At 37.8% G+C, this 21,254-nt stretch overlaps 1 long non-coding RNA gene across 1 annotated transcript; it reads left to right on the top strand.

Moving 5' to 3' along the window:
• Nucleotides 1–19,356: 19,356 nt before the first annotated feature.
• Nucleotides 19,357–20,226, top strand: LOC113466893. The gene is made up of 2 exons (XR_003391155.1): nucleotides 19,357–19,765; nucleotides 19,929–20,226. It is a non-coding gene; the product is annotated as an uncharacterized LOC113466893 (long non-coding RNA).
• Nucleotides 20,227–21,254: the final 1,028 nt, after the last annotated feature.

The raw sequence follows: 21,254 nt of genomic DNA, 5'->3' as shown, positions 1-21,254 counted from the left end.
TTCCCATTTGTTAGTAAAAGTTCCATACAATCTACATAAAAATACCTCGTGGCTATCTATTCGTATAGGAATAAAAAAAAAATAATAGAAAATAATAAACATAATAATAAACGACACTGAAATAGAAAGTAACAAGCTGGGCCCGTCCCTCCGGGAATTTTTTAGCCCATAGTTTATTCGATCGTGATTAAAGAAAATCAGTACCTATGTATGTACCTACCTAATTTGTTTAATATTCAGTTTATTATTGTTCTTGATTTAATTTTTCGATTTTACTTTCATGTAATGATTTAAAATCAAGACTAGAGCCCGTTCTCCCTTTATTCCCAATATAAGGTTTAAGTCACCCATCCATTTATTGGCCTTAGGCTCGGCGTAGCTTAACATAGGTAACGCTAAAACCGGTCTTAAATGATCGGCTGAAGTGTTATCTAAAACTTTCTCGCTTTGAGTTCATAGATCGTCGCGACAAATTTCAAGATCAGAGCTCATTTGTGTGAGAAAATGTGAAAAAAAATTCCCAAAAACCAGTTTTTTTTTTTGCTCTATGGTTCTCTAGACAAAATTTGCACCACCACCAAAAAACAGTTTTTTTTTTTTTGTTTTTTGGCTTTATGGTTTTCTGGACAAAATTTGCACCACCATTTTCGTGTTCCTGGTAAAAAGACCTTTAATTTGATATATAGGTCGACCAGGTTTGGATAAGTCCTTCTATGGGGACAGACAGACTGACAGACACCGAAGCGAATACAATAGCCCGTCTACTATACCTTTTGTTATTACTTTCGTAATAATAAAGGAAGGACGGGCTAAAAATAGAGGAAACATTGCTTGTTTAGAGGTTTGTTCCATCAATTCTGTTGTCACACTCACTAGCTGTATATAATACTGAAATGCACTTCATTCGCAAAACTATAAATAACATAGCTAACATTATAGTGCTGTAATTTACAATGTATCACGGCATAAATCTCCAAGCTTCAGACAGTAAATTAATATTTTTAATGGCAAAAGATGAGATTGGGTTGCAGTGACAAAAAGTTTTTATGTCCGGGAACCAATATACCTATACCTAGGTAAATAAAAGACTAATATCTACAACAACAACAACAAAAACAACAACAACAACAACATCAACAACACCACCACCACCAACAAAACTTGTTTCTTTACCAAGTTTTTAATCAGCAGAGCTGGAGAAATACGTCAGCAATAATTGGATCGAACTAAAATGAAGATGCCAAAAATTAGCACTGCGGGTCATGTTCTCATTCTTTCAGACAACAGACCCGTAACTCATAATTGAATTATTATAGAGGTACCTAATTAGAAAAGGGAGAAAGAAAAGATGGAAAATCAAACAATGTCAATCTTTGACCACAAAGCAAACACTGCTTGAGAGAAATTATGAAAAGAGAAAAGGAGAAAGGGGAGAGAGAAAAAGAGACTGAAAATAAGGGATGAAAAAGGGATAATATGACAAGGGAATTATGCTCGGAAGACGGGAAAATATGGCGATCTATTGAGTTTATTCTGAGAATTACCATTGTAACAAAAAACGAGACTTTATTGAAACTCCAGACGAAAAAGGACTTCTCAGTACTACTGTATTTTGTAATTGTATCTGGATTAATTTTCTTTTATTCTGTCAGAATTAAACTTTTACTTCAGACAACTTAGTAACGAAGGTTTCTCTTCTCCAAAAGTTTAGTTATGTGTGGCCCTGAATCATGGCTTTTAAAAGTCCCCTGAAATCCTTACAGGCCTTTGGCCTTCCAATAGGCTTGCCGTTTGTGGTAATTTTCTCGGTAGATCAGCAACATATTTGTTAGATCAGCTTTTTTTGAGGTTCTAACCTTTAAAAATGAAAAATAAAACTATGTAAGTCCTTATATACCTACAAAATATTAATTATTTTGATTGCATTATTAATCTTACAATATACGTAACACCTCAGCTCTTCAGCAGATGGAAATAAGAGTTGCTCTCTCTTCTCTCCCTCCCTCTTCTTCTCTTTCTCTCTCCATAGAAAAGGATAATAAACAAAGAACTTCTGTGATTAATTGAACAAGCCATAAAACAAAGAATTCTGTGCAAATCGGAGATAAAAAGTTTTTTCCCTTTTCCTTCTTCTTTTTCTCAAGAAAACTCTACGAGAACTAGAAAATCAGAAGGAGAGAAATAGGGTGGGGACGGTGAAAAAAAGAGAGAAAGCGGAGAGAAATGGAGAAAAAAGGTAAGATATCCTGTGGGAGAATTTTATAATACAAGAGAGTGAATGGCGGATTTCACCACGTGGGAGATTTTGCTAATGGGGGATTTTTTATATGGCGATAATATAAATAATCATTATGGGATGTTTTATGATAATATCCTGTGGGAGAATTTTATAATACAAGAGAGTGAATGGCGGGTTTCACCACGTGGGAGATTTTGCTAATGGGGGATTTTTTTAATTGGCCAAAAAGGAATAATTAAAATAATAAATAAAGGGGTAATAGATGTTCTGAATCATTGTGATTTTCCACTTATGGCCACAGGGAGGACTCGATCTGAGTTACTCAGTTCAGATTGTACTTACTCTTAAGGCAATCTAATAGGTTGATTTGAAATTTTCGATTTAATTCGGCCAACCAGAAATTTATTCAACGTAAACTGAGTTGAGTTACTCAGATTTTTGTCTGACTAATTTGACTCTTTTCTGGGCTAAAATTTCTCGAGTGAAATCTTCGAGTTGGTGAAACCGGCCATAAGGTAATAAATAACATCTCTATTGATAATAAAGGTCTGGCTATGTTCACGCCGCTGAAGAGTTGGATTACGAGTATGATAAAGGGTTATGTTCACACCAGTCGCTAATAAGTACATAGTTAATGGAAGACCTTATTCAGATTCTTTGTCAAAGGGCCGATATTCGGGCGCATACATACAAATTTAATTAGATCAGCAACATATTTGTTAGATCAGCTTTTTTTGAGGTTCTAACCTTTAAAAATGAAAAATAAAACTATGTAAGTCCTTATATACATACCTACAAAATATTAATTATTTTGATTGCATTATTATTAATCTTACAATGTACGTAACACCTCCGCTCTTCAGCAGATGGAAATAAGAGTTGCTCTCTCTTCTCTCCCTCCCTCTTCTTCTCTTTCTCTCCCCATGGAAAAGGATAATAAATAAAGAACTTCTGTGATTAATTGAACAAGCCATAAAACAAAGAATTCTGTGCAAATCGGAGATAAAAAAAAAAGTTTTTTCCCTTTTCCTTCTTCTTTTTCTCAAGAAAACTCTACGAGAACTAGAAAATCAGAAGGAGAGAAATCGGGTGGGGAGGGTGAAAAAAAGAGAGAAAGCGGAGAGAAATGGAGAAAAAAGGTAAAGGCTAAAATCTCTCGAGTGAAATCTTCGAGTTGGTGAAACCGGCCATAAGGTAATAAATAACATCTCTATTGATAATAAAGGTCTGGCTATGTTCACGCCGCTGAAGAGTTGGATTACGAGTATGATAAAGGGTTATGTTCACACCAGTCAGTCGCTAATAGGTACATAGTTAATGGAACACCTTATTCAGATTCTTTGTAAAAGGGTCGATATTCGGGCCAAAAAAGGGCGCATACATACAAATTTAATATATTTTATCGATACCTACATACGTATTATTATAAGGTCCTTATTTGTTACCTTGTTCCCTGGATTTTTATTGGAATGTGTGACTTTAAATGAAGCCTTAGAATAGAGATCTATAGATGTCCGTTGGATTACGAGTATGATAAAGGGTTATGTTCACACCAGTCGCTAATAAGTACATAGTTAATGGAAGACCTTATTCAGATTCTTTGTAAAAGGGTCGATATTTGGGCCAAAAAAGGGCGCATACATACAAATTTAAGATATTTTATCGATACCTACGTATTATTATAAGGTCCTTATTTGTTACCTTGTTCCCTGGATTTTTATTGGAATGTGTGACTTTAATGAAGCCTTAGAATAGAGATCTATAGATATGTCCCTTATTAGATGGAAGAAATAAGAAAGCAACCGGTTAAAATACCTTTTTTGTAGTCGAATGCAAATATGTTTTGTAGATGGATAGATGTCCCTTATTAGATGGGAGAAATAAGAAAGCAACCGGTTAAAATACCTTTTTTGTAGTCGAATGCAAATATGTTTTGTAGATAATGGTCATCCAACCCAGGACCTTCTGTACGACAAGCTTCCTCTGGACCCACCATGTCCCCAGATTTTCGTCCAGAGTTTCCATTGCCTTCCCAAGGCTCCCGGTTTAGCAAAACGCTTTTCTGAGTCACACCATTCGCTTTTTGTCCCCAGATTTTCGTCCAGAGTTTCCATTGCCTTCCCAAGGCTCCCGGTTTAGCAAAACGCTTTTCTGAGTCACACCATTCGCTTTTCTAATACCCAGCTTGCTATGCAAATCTTCTAATGCTCTGTGTTTTGGACCCCCAAGACACGAAACAACGGTTTACTTAGTCGAAAACTCCCCAAAGAGCAAAACAATGCTTTCGCCATCACAGTTTGTCTTTCAGTTTTCATTTTCGCTCCTTCTTCGTCTCCGTCTTTCCTTGTTTCTTCTTCTTTTCAATCAGAAAAGGTAGCTTAAATAATCCCAAAAGGTAGGTAAAATAATCACAAAGGGTAGGTAAAATGATCTACATAAATTAATCACAAAAGGTGGCTAAAATAATGCCAAAGGACCGTATTAGGAGGGGGCTTCTTCTTCTTCTTCTTCTTCTTCTTCATTTCTTCCTTCTCCTCAAATTTCTTCTTTTCCTTCTTCCTTTCTAGCACGTCTTTTACTTCGCCTTCGTCTTCTTGTTCTTTTCTTCTACTTGATTCTTTCTCCTCCTTCTTCTTCCTCTTCCTCTCCTATTCCTTCTTCTACTTTGTTTTTCCCCTTCTTGTTCTTCTTTCCTCTTGCTTTTCATTCCATCTGTGTTTCGCTTCTTCACAATAATTTGTACCGTCCCGTCCACCAAAAGGTAAAAATGGAGGAAAGTATGTAGGTATTAAGAGAGAAAAAATGAGGAAATTAAAAAGAGAGAGGAAAAAAAAAGCAAGAAATGGGCAAATATAAAAACGAGAGAAATAAATAATAAACAAAAAAGTAAATAAGGAAATGAGAAGAGCAGTAAAAGAAAAATAAAGAAGAAAATAAGTACCTGCTTCCTCCCTTTTTTTTTATTAGCAGTAGTAAAAAAAACTGCCCTACCTGTATAGAAAAAATAAAATGAAATAATATTAAATTAGAATTTTACAAATTAAATTTATTATTTTTGGTTCGGCTGTCATAGTTGCAGATGAAATTCCTTTTGATAGCTAAATTAATCAGAAAACTTCTTCTTCTTCTTCTTCTTCTTCTTCTTCTTCTTCTTCTTCATTTCTTCCTTCTCCTCAAATTTCTTCTTTTCCTTCTTCCTTTCTAGCACGTCTTTTACTTCGCCTTCGTCTTCTTGTTCTTTTCTTCTACTTGATTCTTTCTCCTCCTTCTTCTTCTTCTTCTTCTTCTTCTTCTTCTTCTTCTTCTTCTTCATTTCTTCCTTCTCCTCAAATTTCTTCTTTTCCTTCTTCCTTTCTTGCACGTCTTTTACTTCGCCTTCGTCTTCTGGTTCTTTTCTTCTACTTGATTCTTTCTCCTCCTTCTTCTTCTTCCTCTCCTATTCCTTCTTCTACTTTGTTTTTCCCCTTCCTGTTCTTCTTTCCTCTTGCTTTTCATTCCATCTGTGTTTCGCTCCTTCACAATAATTTGTACCGTCCCGTCCACTTCCACATTCTTCCCCGCAGTATGTTTTGTGTTTCTATTTCCTCCATTTTCCTTTTAAAAACTGTTCCATTTTGTACACTGTACTTGGAGCTTTTTTGTTTTTATTATTTATCTTATTTTCTCCCCCGCCTCACTTCGTTTCCCCTTTTCCTTCTTTCCATTACTTACGTGGACGTATTTGTGTCATCCCCTTGGGGAGAATTGTCTGTAATTATATTAACTAACGGATCTGTGAGAGGAGAACTGAAAGAAAACTTCGATATTGCAGCGAGTGAAGGAAAAAGCTTCCGATGAATAGGCCTCTCACCTTAACTCGTGACCTAGTGTTTACGTGTTTAGTACCTACAACTTACAAGGATACAAGGTTCAAGGTATTTTCTCCCCCGCCTCACTTCGTTTCCCCTTTTCCTTCTTTCCATTACTTACGTGGACGTATTTGTGTCATCCCCTTGGGGAGAATTATCTGTAATTGTGTTAACTAACGGATCTGTGAGAGGAGAACTGAAAGAAAACTTCGATATTGCAGTGAGTGAAGGAAAAAGCTTCCGATGAATAGGCCTCTCACCTCTCAGACGGTCTGAAGAATGAAGTCGGAAGCTTTACCCGTCATGTTAGGCGGTCTGAGTCTCGACCCAGGTCTCTCAGACCATCACATCGACCGTGACCCTCAAAAATAAAATTTTCCAAAGATGTAATAAAAGAAAACTGCGACGAAAAAGATTAGGGAAGAAGAGAGAGGAAGGGAAGAAGAAGACTATGCGCATTTATACGTCATAGCTACTCATTTTCCTCACGAGGCTGAGTGGGCCCCGCAACAGCCAGTCACGGAATCAATCATTTGGGAATCGAACCCGGGTCTCCCGCGTGCAAGGCGAGCGCAGTGACCACTACGCCATGGAGTGAAGAAAAAAGCTTCCGATGAATAGACCTCTCACCTCAAATCGTGACCTAGTGTTTACGTGTTTAGTACCTACAACTTACAAGGATACAAGGTTCAAGGTAACCTTTCAAGAGTTTTGAGTTAACGAGTGACTATGAACGATTTGTATGAACGCCGTGTAACTATTTGAGTATGCAATGTGCAACATACAAAACATTCGTGGAGATGTCCAGTGTCCATTGAACGTACTGTGACTGGAGCAAATGGACGTAACTATTTGAGTATGCAATGTGCAACATACAAAACATTCGTGGAGATGTCCAGTGTCCATTGAACGTACTGTGACTGGAGCAAATGGTCGATATAGCCACGTTGACCTACCATATATTATGGTTATGTGATACCATTTTCTGATTTTTACTTTCCTTATCCTATAGAAAGGAAAGTAATGTAATCGGATCAAATTTTCGATGGTCAGTTTATAGTGCCAAAACACGTTTTGAGGTCCCTAGCCTAGAGCCTAAATCCAAAGTTTTAGCCATTGGTCCGTTTGTCTGTCTGTCCTTCTGTCTGTCTGTAAACAAAATATCTCGAGAACGGTAAGAGCTAGAGACTTAAAATTTGGTATGTAGCTGTGAAATGTGACAAGGATGCGACATTAAACTTTTGGTTAAGACCGGTGCAACGCTTGACGGCATTTTACCGCTTTTTGGCGGTTTTCGCTGTAATTTAACAATATCTCGGGAACGGTATGAGCTAGAGACTTTAAATTTGGTATATAGTCTTCTCTCTCTCTCTCTCTCTCTATTTTCTTTCCCCTCCTTCAGATTTTCTCTAACTGGATTCCCCTCCTCTAGATTCTCTCTCTCTCTTTCTCTCCCTCTTTTAACCTTCTATCTCTCTCCTTCTATTTTCTTTCCCCTCTACATTTTCTCCCTCCCTCCCCCTCCTTCAGATTTTCTCTAACTGGATTCCCCTCCTCTAGATTCTCTCTCTCTTTCTCTCCCTCTTTTAACCTTCTATCTCTCTCCTATTTTCTTTCCCCTCTACATTTTCTCCCTCCCTCCCTCCCCCTCTTTTAACCTTCTATCTCTCTCCTATTTTCTTTCCCCTCTACATTTTCTCCCTCCCTCCCTCCCTCTCTCTCTCTCTCTCTCTCTCCTCACAGGATTTGCTGTAAACTTCATATCTTGTTGTCCTTTTCAAATATTGACGACCTCGGGTCAGCTTGTGTTGGGAGTGAACAGTGTTGTCACTGTTGCCAGATGAAGAAATAAATAAAATAAAAGCCTTGCTTAGGTACTTTTTAATTTTTCTGAAAAAATTGAAATCACAACTACTGAAAAGCTGTATTTTGTTATGTGACTTTTTTGTGGTCAACATGGTTGAACCAATGAGATTGTGAGATTCCGCTTTGTGGAGCAAGTGTGTCCAAAGCGGAATCTCATTGGTTCAACCATGTTGACTCTGAAAAAAGTCACATAATAAAGTAAGGCTAAACTGAACACAAAAAGGCACTAGTTCACTAATCCCCACTCCAGACGTAGCACCTAACTTCAAGGTACCTAAATTTGGCCCAGCCATGTGGAAATTTCGGTATTTTTCTGGACTTTTTTTCCAAGAGCCGCACTAAGCTGAAAATGTTTTCGTTCATATTTCTAAAATGTTTGACTTATGTCTAGTGTGTACATCATTTATAAGAGCTCAGTTTCTGTCAGTATTTGTTAGAAGAAATACGTTCATATTTCTAAAATGTTTGACTTATGTCTAGTGTGTACATCATTTATAAGAGCTCAGTTTCTGCCAGTATTTGTTAGAAGAAATGAGTTAGTCATATGAGGATTTCTTTCACTTGGTTTAATGCAGACTCTGTCTTCATCTGGCTTAGGTCCAATAGTAAACAAGTAGTTAGCGTGTAGACATATGCAAGGCTTTTGATATTAACACTATACACACACACACACACACACACACACACATACACACACACACACACACACACACATTCATTTTTATATTAGATAAAAAATGATTAAAAAAAAAATAGATTTTTTAGTCCGTCCTTCCTTTATTATTACAATAGTAATACAAAGGTATAAGGGACGGACACGGACTATTGTATTCGCTTTGGTGTCGTCTGTCTGTCTGTCACTCTGTCTATCCCCATAGAAGGACTTATCCAAACCTGGTCGACCTATATATCAAATGAAAGGTCTTTTTTAACAGGAACACGAAAATGGTGGTGCAAATTTTGTCCAGAAAACCATAAAGCCAAAAAAACTGGTTTTTGGGGGATTATTTTCACATTTTCTCACACAAATCTTGAAATTTGTCGAGACGACCTATGAACTCAAAGCGAGAAAGTTTAAGATAACACTTCAGTCGTTAATTAACACTATGGTCAATCGATATTTTTGAAACATGTCAAGTATATTTTTTATTGATATTTTCAAGGAAGAAAATACAAGTGAGTAGTTTTATTTTTCAAAATGAACGGGTAATCATATTAACTTTCTTCATCTTTTCATGTTAAAATGGCTTGTATTATCCAAATATAGTTAAGGTGTCCAATTCACAAAGTTTACCCTTTTGTAGTGAGTAGTTTTATTTTTCAAAATGAACGGGTAATCATATTAACTTTCTTCATCTTTTCATGTTAAAATGGTTTGTATTATCCAAATTTAATATAGTTAAGGTGTCCAATTCACAAAGTTTACCCTTTTGTAACTGCAAAACTTCGTTCCATTTTCCAGGTCCCGTCAGCTTCCTGCAGTGCAAGACTTGCCTGTCTGATTGGTTGGTTAGTCTCTAGAGTCACAATGTGGGAGGGGTCAACTTCACGTAAGTACAGTAAGGTCGGCCACTCACACTGTCTGACAGACCTGGGTCTCACGGACCGCGGTCTGTCAGACCGTCACCGTCGGAACGTGTGTGGTGAGAAAACAATCGGATGGGTTCACCAGTGGATGGGTATAATATTTGTTGAATATTTATTTCTATTGAGAGATTTGTACCGAATAACAAATAAATGGAAACTTCTTAAATAAATAAAACACAAGAAAGAAACCCTATTGAGTTTATTCTGAGAATTACCATTGTAACAAAAAACGAGACTTTATTGAAACTCCAGACGAAAAAGGACTTCTCAGTACTACTGAGCTGGATTATTGCGATATATGTATTTGGAAAAAATCCTACAATGCTGCAGTGAGCACCAAAGTTGTGATATAGTAACACAAAGAAAGACATTTATTTATTTATTAATGAGAGGTTCCTACTTTAGAGTGTATTATGGTCCGAAAATCACAGACATTATTTTTCATCTAAAAAGAAAAGCCGCCAATAGATCAGTTGCGCTTACTTGGGTGGTGTTTCAAAGTCATGGAGCAGGAAAAATGAGGACCAACAGAATTTTTCTTTTTCTTCTACGACTATAACTTTACCAATAAGCCGCTTATAAAATAATAATAATAATAATAATAAAATTGAGAAAAAAAACATGGGATCATAAGTGTTGGGCTCTTTTTCTTCAAATAATAAAAATGATTGTCTACAAGCCACTCTCAAGAGGCTGAAAAGTTTCAGGCAAGTTTCAAGTTTTCTCGGAATTAGGTACCTCTTTTACTCTTTCTGGCTTTGAATATTTTGAATGGCCAAATGCGAAATAAACCCTTATGCCTCTCTCTCGCTCTCTCTCTCTCTCTCTTCCTTTTTATTTTTTCTCTTCCTCTTTTCGTCCTTTTTTCCTCGTCTCCTTTTCATACTCTTCCCATCCTTTGTCCCTTCCTCCTCCCGTATCTTTCTTTCCTCTCCTCTTTATTTTATCTTCCCCTTTACCTTACTTTATCTCTTTATTGTTCTCTTTATCACTTCCTCTTCGCCCTCTATTTTTCTCTTCCCTTCTTTACTCCTCCTCCTTCTCCTCTTTCTTGTATTCTCCCAACCAATTTCTTTTTAATATGACTTTTCAAGTCACCCTAATGGTTTGAACTCGTAGGGCAGCGGGTCCAAATTGAGGGCCAAATTTTATGACCCATTGAGAAAGCCCCGTGGGCCCTCCCTGGTGAAAAACACAAAACCCCTTTCGGCCGTCCCATTTATATATCTCCCCCCCCTTTATCTTTTTTCCCCTTGTTTGACCTTTCTTTTCCTCTCTACCAAACTCTGAATCACCTGCCTAGTTGGATGGTGGCGCGCCTGCCTTGTAACTTGTAAGCGCTCGGTCCGATTTCCACCCCCGGGGTGAACATTATCCTGAACAAATAAGGTTCGTTCTCGGAACGGCTGGGCTTTTTCCTCTCTTGTCCTCTTCCCCGCCTACTTTGCAAAGTTCTTTATCTAAAGAATTTTACATAAAGTTCTGACTAAAGTTGTGCCATGCCACAAAATAATGAATCTGCTACCGTAAATAACTAGGTATGAATAGTTGAACCATTAACTTTGCCTCCTTACAACAGTTCTCTACTAAATAACTTTACATAAAGTTCTGACTCTGAAGTTGTGACAATGTGACGTGCATAAAACAAAATAGGTAATGAAAATAGGTAGGTACATTTACACTAATGAAAAAAAGAGTAGGGGGAGAAGTAAGAAGAAGAAAAAGAAGAAGGAGGAGGAGGAGTAGGGGGAGAAGTAAGAAGAAGAAAAAGAAGAAGGAGGAGGAGGAGTAGGAGGAGAAGAAGAAGTGAACAAAGAAGAAGCCTCCTTACAACAGTTCTCTACTAAATAACTTTACATAAAGTTCTGACTCTGAAGTTGTGACAATGTGACGTGCATAAAGCAAAATAATGAAAATAGGACAAATAGGTAGGTACATTTACACTAATGAAAAAAAGAGTAGGGGGAGAAGTAAGAAGAAGAAAAAGAAGAAGGAGGAGGAGGAGTAGGAGGAGAAGAAGAAGTGAACGAAGAAGAAGAAGAGAACAAGAACAAGAGGGGACGCTTAGCTAGAAAACTGGAAAACTCATAAACATACAAGCGTTACTCCACAGACTCCTACATGATTCATGTGAACATAAGCGAACATAATATCCAGGTGCTTACAGTCAGGCAGTGCTCAATTATGTAAAAGTCTCTGCAAAAAGGAGAAAAAAAATCTGCTGTGAACATCACACAACTTTCAAGGACCTGTTTGTAAATCTGTATACTAAAACATGGAGTTACTTAATTTTCTGACTTCTGCTGTGAACATCACACAACTTTCAAGGACCTGTTTGTAAATCTGTATACTAAAACATGGAGTTACTTAATTTTCTGACTTTTTTTCTTCATTTATCACAGCTGACGTTTTTTTCTTCTTTTTCAATTTTTTCTCAACACACCTAATATAGGCGGACCTGTTTGTAAATCTGTATACTAAAACATGGAGTTACTTAATTTTCTGACATTTTTTCTTCACTTATCACAGCTGACGGGACCTGTTTGTAAATCTGTATACTAAAACATGGAGTTACTTAATTTTCTGACATTTTTTCTTCACTTATCACAGCTGACGTTTTTTTTCTTCTTTTTCAATTTTTTCTCAACACACAGGTGCACAATAGGTACCTAATACATATAGGTAGGTAATGGAAAGTAAAAATAGCAGAGGGAAAAAGTCTGACGAAATTCCCCACCATCAAAAACTAACTCAACACATCATTATTCATTCAGGAGGAGGCAAAATTACTTGGGAAGAATTCCACTTTTTTCCCTCCGAAAAGTCCCTCAAGTGGGACTGTTTACTTTTAACTATTTATAAGACCGTATAGAAACGTCGGAGAGGGAGAGAAAATGTCCCATCCCTCCGACTTTGTAGAGACAACACAATGATGTGGCGCTTACTGTGAAATTCCCAGAGCTGTTGGTAAGGAAGAGAGACAGAGGGAGGAAGAGAGAAAAGAAGAAAGAAGGAGAGAATGAGAAAAAAGGTTCAGAAAGAAATCATATGGAAGAAGGAGAGACAGAAAAGATATTTCAACCTACAGATCTCTATGATGGAAAAATTATTTTGATGTGATTTATTTCTGGAAAACAATGGAATGAATATTGGTGTTATGTTTATGAACTCAAATCAAAAATAGAGCATTGTAAAATAGAGAGAGAGAGGGAGAGAGAGAGAGAGAATGGGAACTGGGACAATTTCATGTGACTTTTTTTTCTGTCTGTATGTTTGCTCCTCTTTTCACGAGAGAACGGATCGACCGATTTGAAATCTGTGGTTGGTGGGAAGATTATTGAAAGTAATACCTAAGAACAGGCTACTTCAAATCGGTTTCATCCTGATTCAAAATGGTGGCGCTTCCATCCTGGACTCCAAATGACGCATGACGGCTATACCAACTATGTACATCTTCTGAAGAAACTGGGACTCTACTAAGTGCCATTATTTTAATTTGCCCTATTGAAACATTTATATTCGGACCCTGGGGGATACAAGCATACCTTTGTAACGAAATTTAATAATAAGACAAGGAAGATGAAAAAGAAGAACGAGAAGGAGGAGGAGAAGAAGAAGAAGAAGAAGAAGAAGAAGAAGACAAAAAAAGGGAAGAAGCAGGATGAAGAGGAAGGAAGAGGAGGAAAAAGAAAGTCGGGAATTCACCGACGTTGTATTCAATTTTGAATAATTAGTTATGATTTTATGTCGTAACGTTTTGTATTAAGTGCAAAACAAGTTGATAGACATTGAAAATTTATGTTAACAGTGTTCTGTTCATCCGCATGTAACTCCTAACCTTAAACTCCAATCATCTCGAAACAAGGTGGCGTAGACCGTTCTTTCTCTCTCTCTCTCTCTCTCTTTTCTTTTTTTTTAAGTACTTTATTTTTAACATTATTGAGCAAGAATAATATTAAACAATAGTACAAAAGAAAAAGATAAAATTTAAAATGTTCATTGATTTGTGTTTGTGAGCGATCCATTTGAAAGGTATTCCCTTTTCGCCTTGGCAGCGACTAGTCCAAAGTACTCTTGAGTAAATGAAAACGGTAAACATTCGTTTCTTATTTTCTCAGAATGTAAAAGTTAGGGTAAAAGAACACTCAAATAAGCATCATTCAATAGGATAAGGAAAGTCGTGTGATGTTCACACCAGATTTTTTCCTGGTAAAACAAGATGAAATATTATGAGAACATGAAATAGAAACCCCATTGTATTTTTTTCTTCCTTTCTCTGTGTATTGGGCTATTGAGTTGAAGAGAGAAAAGAAGAAAGAAGGAGAGAATGAGAAAAAAGGTTCAGAAAGAAATATGGAAGAAGGAGAGACAGAAAAGAAAAAAAAAAAAACGAAAGAAGGATAGAGAGAAAATACGAAAGAAGGAAAGATAAGTAAGAAAAAGAGGGAGAGAGAAAGGGAGAAACAATAGAGGGAGTAAGAGGGAGAGAAATAACGAAAGAAGACAATGGAGAGAGGGAGGGAGAGAGAGTAAGAAATGGAAAGAAAAATCTGACGAAAAGGGAGAAAAGACAGTACTACTTACTGTATTTTGTAATTGTATCTGGATTAATTTTCTTTTATTCTGTCAGAATTAAACTTTTACTTCAGACAACTTAGTAACGAAGGTTTCTCTTCTCCAAAAGTTTAGTTATGTGTGGCCCTGAATCATGGCTTTTAAAAGTCCTCTGAAATCCTTACAGGCCTTTGGCCTTCCAATAGGCTTGTTAGTCGAAAAGAAAACAAGAGAGGAGAGACTCTTAAGAGTTGTATGTAGAGGAAACACAGCGGAAGTATTTTCTTATCGTCGTTGGCGGGAAAACTGTCTTTGATTGAGTGGAAGAGTTCTGGAAAATCTTGCAAAAAAAGTTGAAACTCAAAAGTTGAAATCTTGCAAAAAAAGTTGAAAAAGTTGAAAATAAACTTGGCTCAAGTTAAACGATTAAGCAATTTGATTGGCTAAAATGTTTAAAATCAACCAATCAGCCTGAAACGCACTCTATCCACTAGTACAGGAACTATAGCAATATTAAGGAGTGCTCCGCCCCGCCAAGTCAAGAAAGTTTGACCGCGCTACTAGAGATGTTATATCAGCTGTAGTTTAGAAGTTATGATCCAGCTCTCAAATTCTTATGTTCATCCGTCCACTAGTACAGGAACTATAGCAATATTAAGGAGTGCTCCGCCCCGCCAAGTCAAGAAAGTTTGACCGCGCTACTAGAGATGTTATATGTTATATCAGCTGTAGTTTAGAAGTTATGATCCAGCTCTCAAATTCTTATGTTCATCCGCTTATTCATTCATAGCGCCAATGGAGGGGAAAGTCAAGTGTGAAGGGAGGGGAAATTGGTAAATTGAGCTCTTGGCATTTTACGAATTCATCCCTGGGGAGGAAAAGAAAACGTATGGTAACGAATACAAGGGGGCCAAAACGTAACACCTCAGTTCTAGGTCATGGGACTTATGGAGAGGTTCACCGACTTTGAATGTTTTCAAATCATCTTTCGCCTAGCATATTGTTATAATATGGGAACACACTGCTTACCTGTGTATCTTGTTCTTCTTCTCGCTTCTTTATGTCACTGAGAACAAAACAAACAAAATATGTATAAGAAAAGAGTAAAAAACAACAAATACCTAATAATATGAAAACAGAAAGAGGTGGGTAGAAAAAACAGCACCTAATAAAAGAAAATTAGGAAAAATACATAGATTAAAAATTTTAAAAGTGCTGAGATGTGGAGAGACAGAAAAGGTAGCATTTTTAGTGGATGTGCCAAAAGTACCGTATACATAATACAGAAAGAGAAAGGGAGAGGAAAAGGGACTGAGAAAAGATAAAAAGGGAGGAGAGAGGGAGGGAAGGATTAAAAGGGAGGAGACAGGGAGGTTGGGAAGGATAAGCGGGGGTTTAATAATGCACAACTTGCCATCAAAGTGGCTAATACAACCGCAATGTATTCATGGTTGAAGGACTCAAGAAAACTGAAAGGGAAGCAAAGTTACACTTGTTACAAAGGGAAAAGTCAAAACTTGAAGAATAACGCTAATAAGGAAAATGAGGTAAACGAATCCGGAAAGCTAAGAGAAAACGAACTTATTAGGAGGGCAAATTTGATGAAAGCTAATAGTACTACGAAAGTTCTAGGAAAAGGAACTAGGAAAATTAGAAGAATATCTCTTTGAATCCTGAGTTCTGACTCTAATTGAAAGTCTCTGAGAAAGTCTGTTATAACATTATGAAATTCGCAGAACTTCAGATGTTTAGCTAGCTTTTCGTTTTTCAAAAACTGCAGCTAGCGGCTACTAATTATCAAATAATAAATCAAAAGAGCACGAGTATGGAATGTGTACTTATTAAAATGGCTTAAGCGGCCCTAGGTGCGTCCACCTTGTCAGCAATAACTGACGCTGGGGGCTAGGCAGTCTGGGTATCTTCGGTTACTTTCAAAGGCCAGTCTTCTGCACCGTGTGACAATTTTGTGTTCTTAGTATTGCATGGCACTTATCTTTGATGTAACACTGGTGTCTATCCAATTAATTAGACCAATGTTACGTGGGTATACCTGCATAAGCAGTAGGAAATGCTGAAGCAACATCACATTAACGGAAAATGCTATGTGCGTACTAGAAGCAAACGGAATGTATCACCATGCTGAAGGGATTCGAAATGATCAACATATCGACATCACATTAACGGAAAATGCTATGTGCGTACTAGAAGCAAACGGAATGTATCACCATGCTGAAGGGATTCGAAATGATCAAGATATCGCAGATATCGCTAACTGCATCAACACACTAAAGGAAAAGTGGATCGCCGCTGACGCAAAATATTTCTTCCTACAGCAGCATCCTGAAGGGAACCGAAATTATCAACTTATTGCTAACAGCAGCAGCATTTTTTAAGGAAATCCATACCCTGATCCAAAGTGGATCGCCGCTGACGCAAAATATTTCTTCCTACAGCAGCATCCTGAAGGGAACCGAAATTATCAACTTATTGCTAACAGCAGCACCATTTTTAAGGAAATCCATACCCTGATCCAAGAAAATCCATAGGTACGCTAACTCAAAATATTGCTAACTGCAGCAGCATTTTAAAGAAAACCCATACCCTGATTCAAAGAGAATCCATGCTGAAGGTAATCAAAATGGTCAACTTATTGCTAACTACGGCAGAATTTTTAAGGTAATCCATACGCTGACTCAAAGTATTGCTAACTGCATCAGCATCCTGAGGGAGTACCAAGGAGGTTGGTCCAGTGGTAACGCGCTTGCTTGCCATGCAGAAGGTCCCGGGTTCGAATCCCACCATCGACATAAATTTGTACTCGTTTTTCGATTGCAAATATTTCAACGGGTTACTTTCTGGTGTTCTCGTGTTGAACCAGCACCTAAATGGGAAGTATTGTGTCTCTTCTCGCCCATCTGATGAGAGGCATACTACGATACAGGCCACATACGTCTCGTGTAGCAGTTGTTTCATTGCTACGAAATAAAAATGGCGGTGAAACACACATTTTTTTTTTTTTTTTTTTTTTTTTTTTGTTTTTTGAAAACAGGACAAAGAATATTATTTTTGACGAAATTTTCGATGATCAGTTTTTAGTGCCAAAACACGTTTTGAGTTCCCTAGAGCCTAAATCCAAAGTTTCAGCCATCGGTCCCTGAGTGTGTCTGTCTGTAAACAAATTATCTCGAACGGTACGAGCTAGAAGCTACATTTAATAGAGAGTTAAAATTTGGTAAGCAGCTCTCACATACGACAAGAATGGAACACGATATACTTTTGCTTAAGATCGGTGCAACGGTTGGCTGTATTTTGACTTCTTTTTTAGCGGTTTTCAGACCAATTCCATAGGATAGGGAAAGTCCTGTGATGTTCAGACCAGATTTTTTTTGCCTGTGTGTGAGAGTGAGAGAGAATATTTATAATTTATTCAGTCGGTTCCCATGTAAGTACACAAGATATTCCATATTCTGTGAGCATCACACTTTCTATACAGAGAGAGAGAGAGAGAGAGGGAGGGAGAGAAACAGTAGGTACCCTAACTGCGACATGCGAAAAAATGTCAAACGAGGGTTTTTTTTTTCCTTTCGAGGCAGAAGAAGGGGAAAAAAGAAAGAAAGGGGGAAAAAAGGTTTATTCAGAATCAATATTCAAAATATTTGGGGGACAAATCCGTGTCCCATATGATTTTTAAGAGGGTAAATAATCTACATACGAGGGATTTTCTCTCTAAGAGAAAAAAAAAAAGCTATGAAAAAATTTCGGAAATTTTGTCATCACGTGGCTGAATTGTTTTTTTGGGGTTTTAGGGTAGAGTGGGGGGAGGGTTGAGGGAGAAGTGGTACTTATGGTTTTTTTTAGGGCAGGAAGGGGCAACCGATAACCCATGCGTGTGTAGGGACTCTTAAACTGTCAAGAGCAAAGTTTTGAGGGGGGATGCAGTACATAGTATGTTCGGTCGAAAGTTTACCATGTAACAGGTAAATGTTGACCTCTGCTTGAACATTATTTTGTTTTATTAATTTTTCGGGGTAGCTATTTCGGGGCAGCTCTACCTATTTCAAACAAGGAGGATGGGGAGGAGGTGAAGAAGGAGGAAAAGAACAAAATAAGGAAAGTAAATGAAGTAGAGAACAAGAGTGAACATGTTAAAATTTTAATAATAGGTCTGTGCATGCTTGTATTACGCAGTATAGTACCTTCTTGCACAATTGTACCTACATAGGGTAAAATTTCCTGATAGAATAACATGGAATGACAATCGACAATCTTTAAAACAGGTAGGAATTTTCATTCTTTTATCCTTGTGACTTCAAAGTCCATTTCGTGTTAATATAGGGCGGTGCTTCAAACTCTTGACGTTTACGCGCCTTCCGGCACGCTTGATGAACGTCTTACTGTGTCAAAAACCTTTTTGGGACTTTTATTACTGTTCAAAAGGCAAATTTTCTCAGTAACACTCATGTCGAAATTTGACTTTTATTACTGTTCAAATTTTCTGTCTCACTCATTTCGAAGTTTGACAACTTTGAGCTTTGACACTTCTGTTTGAACCTACCTACACCTTGACGAAATTTGACGAAAAAGTAACACCTACTAGGTATGTAAATACCATCCCTAAATACGGCTCTGTATTTAGGGATGGCCAAGGGGGCCGGGCCCCACAGGGGTTTTTTCTCCAAAATGTAGTAATATACTAAAAGTATCGTCCCAAAATTTAGAGTATCCTCCAAACTTTAAGCCACAATGTTCGGATTTTTTTTGCCCTCTCCCCCCCCCTCGCTGAAATCCTGTAGACGGCCCTGCCTCCACATGCCCCCTCCCTCCCCCTCTTCATCATTCCCATGGGAGGGGAAAGGATTGGGAGAGAGGGAAATGAACATCAATAATAGCAGAATACATACGAGAATAAACATTACAAAATTAATGTTTCATAAACATTTATAAAAATGAAAATCTGGTGCTGAAATTTGGTGAGTGAGTGTCAAATAGATAAAGAGAAGGTGGGGAATATTTTGCAGGGTTATTTTATGCTAGGTACCTCCAGGCACCTCTTTTTAAAAGGAAATTAATCTATCTACACATTAAAATTTAAATTTCAGTTTAAATTAAAAACAGGTAGGTAGATACCTATGTAGAAAAACTTGATAGAGGTAGGTACAAATATTATTATGCTTTCATATTCGAAGAAAACATGTGGGCAGGTATCTATATCTAGGTTATATCTGCAGCGAATAAATTGAGTTTTAAACAAAAGAGTAGGTACGTATGTTGATGATTGACTTTGAATCTGGGGGAATGATTATTTTGCTGTCAAATAACTTTCAATCAATTCAATCAGAATGAGTGAGTGGGAGTTGGATGCTAGGGAGGGAATGTTAGAGAATGGTAGGGAATTTTAGAGGATGCGATAGGAATAAAAGGGAGGGAGGGAAGGAATGTCGGAGAATGGGACAGAAATAAGGAGAAAGTAGAGGGTGTGAGAGAAATGGGAGGTACGTCAGAGGATGTTAGGGAAATTTAAGGGAGGAGAAATGGAGAATGTAGAGGGTTTGAGGGAAATGGAGATAAATGGGAGGGATTCTAGAGGATGGAAGTGAAATTTGAGGGGTAAAATGCCAGAGGATGGGAGAGAAATAGGGAAAGACGTTAGAGAATGGGAGGGAAATTTGAGGTAAGGTATTTAAGCGAGGAGAAATGGAGAATGTAGAGGATTTGAGGGAAATGGAGATAAATGGGAGGGATTCTAGAGGATGGAAGGGAAATTTGCGGGGTAAAATGCCAGAGGATGGGAGAGAAATAGGGAAAGACGTTAGAGAATGGGAGGGAAATTTGAGGTAAGAGATGGTAGATACGGAGGGATGAAACGAGAGAGGATGGGAGAGAAATAGGGAAAGATATCCATTTTTGTTTAGGACTATTGCACTGTTAGTTAGGTAAACTATCATAAACATTCTTACCTACTATAAAATATCTACCTGTACCCTACCCCTATTCTCGTGGGTATGCGTGGGTTATATCTTTAGCTAGAGGTGTAGCCGTAGTACATAATTGAATGTTAACCGTAAATTCCTCTAGAAATGGGCTCGGACTCAGAACGCTTCAATTAATTCTCCTCCTCCTCCTCTTCCTCCTCCTCCTTTTCCCGTAGTACATAATTGAATGTTAACCGTAAATTCCTCTAGAAATGGGCTCGGACTCAGAACGCTTCAATTAATTCTCCTCCTCCTCCTCCTCCTCCTCTTCCTCCTCCTTTTCCTCCTCCTCCTACCCACATGTACCCATACAATACATGGCCTTTTACGTTTACCACCTCTATTCCCTCCCTCTCTTTCCCTTCCTCCTTCATGTCCCCTCCCCTTTCTTACCTCTCTCCTCCTACCCACATGTACCCATACAATACATGGCCTTTTACGTTTACCACCTCTATTCCCTCCCTCTCTTTCCCTTCCTCCTTCATTTCCCCTCCCCTTTCTTACCTCTTACGTCTTCTTCCTCCCTATCTCTCTACCTCCCACCACTTGACTCCTATTACAATGTTCAAGTCTCTCCCTCTCTAACATACTAGAGTGCTATTGAAACAATCATTAACATCCCCAACGTTATGCAACAAGTTTGCGTGACTCTCACACAATATCTTCCCCTCCTTTTCCTTTCTTCTCCTTCTTCCCCTCCTCCTTCTTCTTTTCCTCCTCTTTCTCTTTCCTCTCCTCTATACCAAGTACCTCTCTTTTTGTATACCTCCTAACCCTAATACCTCTCCTTTTCAAGTACTTTACTCTATAGTTCATCCAGATCAATGTGACAGCAATGAGTCATCAACCCAAAAATGAAGGAACCAATCATATTGCAGGAAATCCTTAAAGGTCTATTTTTGATAAACTCTCTCTTTTAAAATGCAGAGGTAGATTGTTGCAATTGAGGTAAAGGTCTATTTTTGATAAACTCTCTCTTCTAAAATGCAGAGGTAGCTCTAAGTTCAGAGGTTGGATTCCAGAACAGGTAAGGTGGATATCGCCTTACCTGACTTTGTTTCACTGTCGGAGGAAGCACTGTGCAATATATAGCTTCCCCTTTTAGAGATTCTCTATCATTAAGGTAAGGTGGATATCGCCTTACCTGACTTTGTTTCACTGTCGGAGGAAGCACTGTGCAATATAGCT

The sequence above is a fragment of the Diaphorina citri genome, unplaced genomic scaffold (assembly GCF_000475195.1).
Source record: "Diaphorina citri unplaced genomic scaffold, Diaci psyllid genome assembly version 1.1 scaffold352, whole genome shotgun sequence".
Classification (NCBI taxonomy): domain Eukaryota; kingdom Metazoa; phylum Arthropoda; class Insecta; order Hemiptera; family Psyllidae; genus Diaphorina; species Diaphorina citri.
The sequence above is the reverse complement of the archived record's forward strand: the minus strand, read 5'-3'. Positions and strand labels throughout refer to the sequence as shown.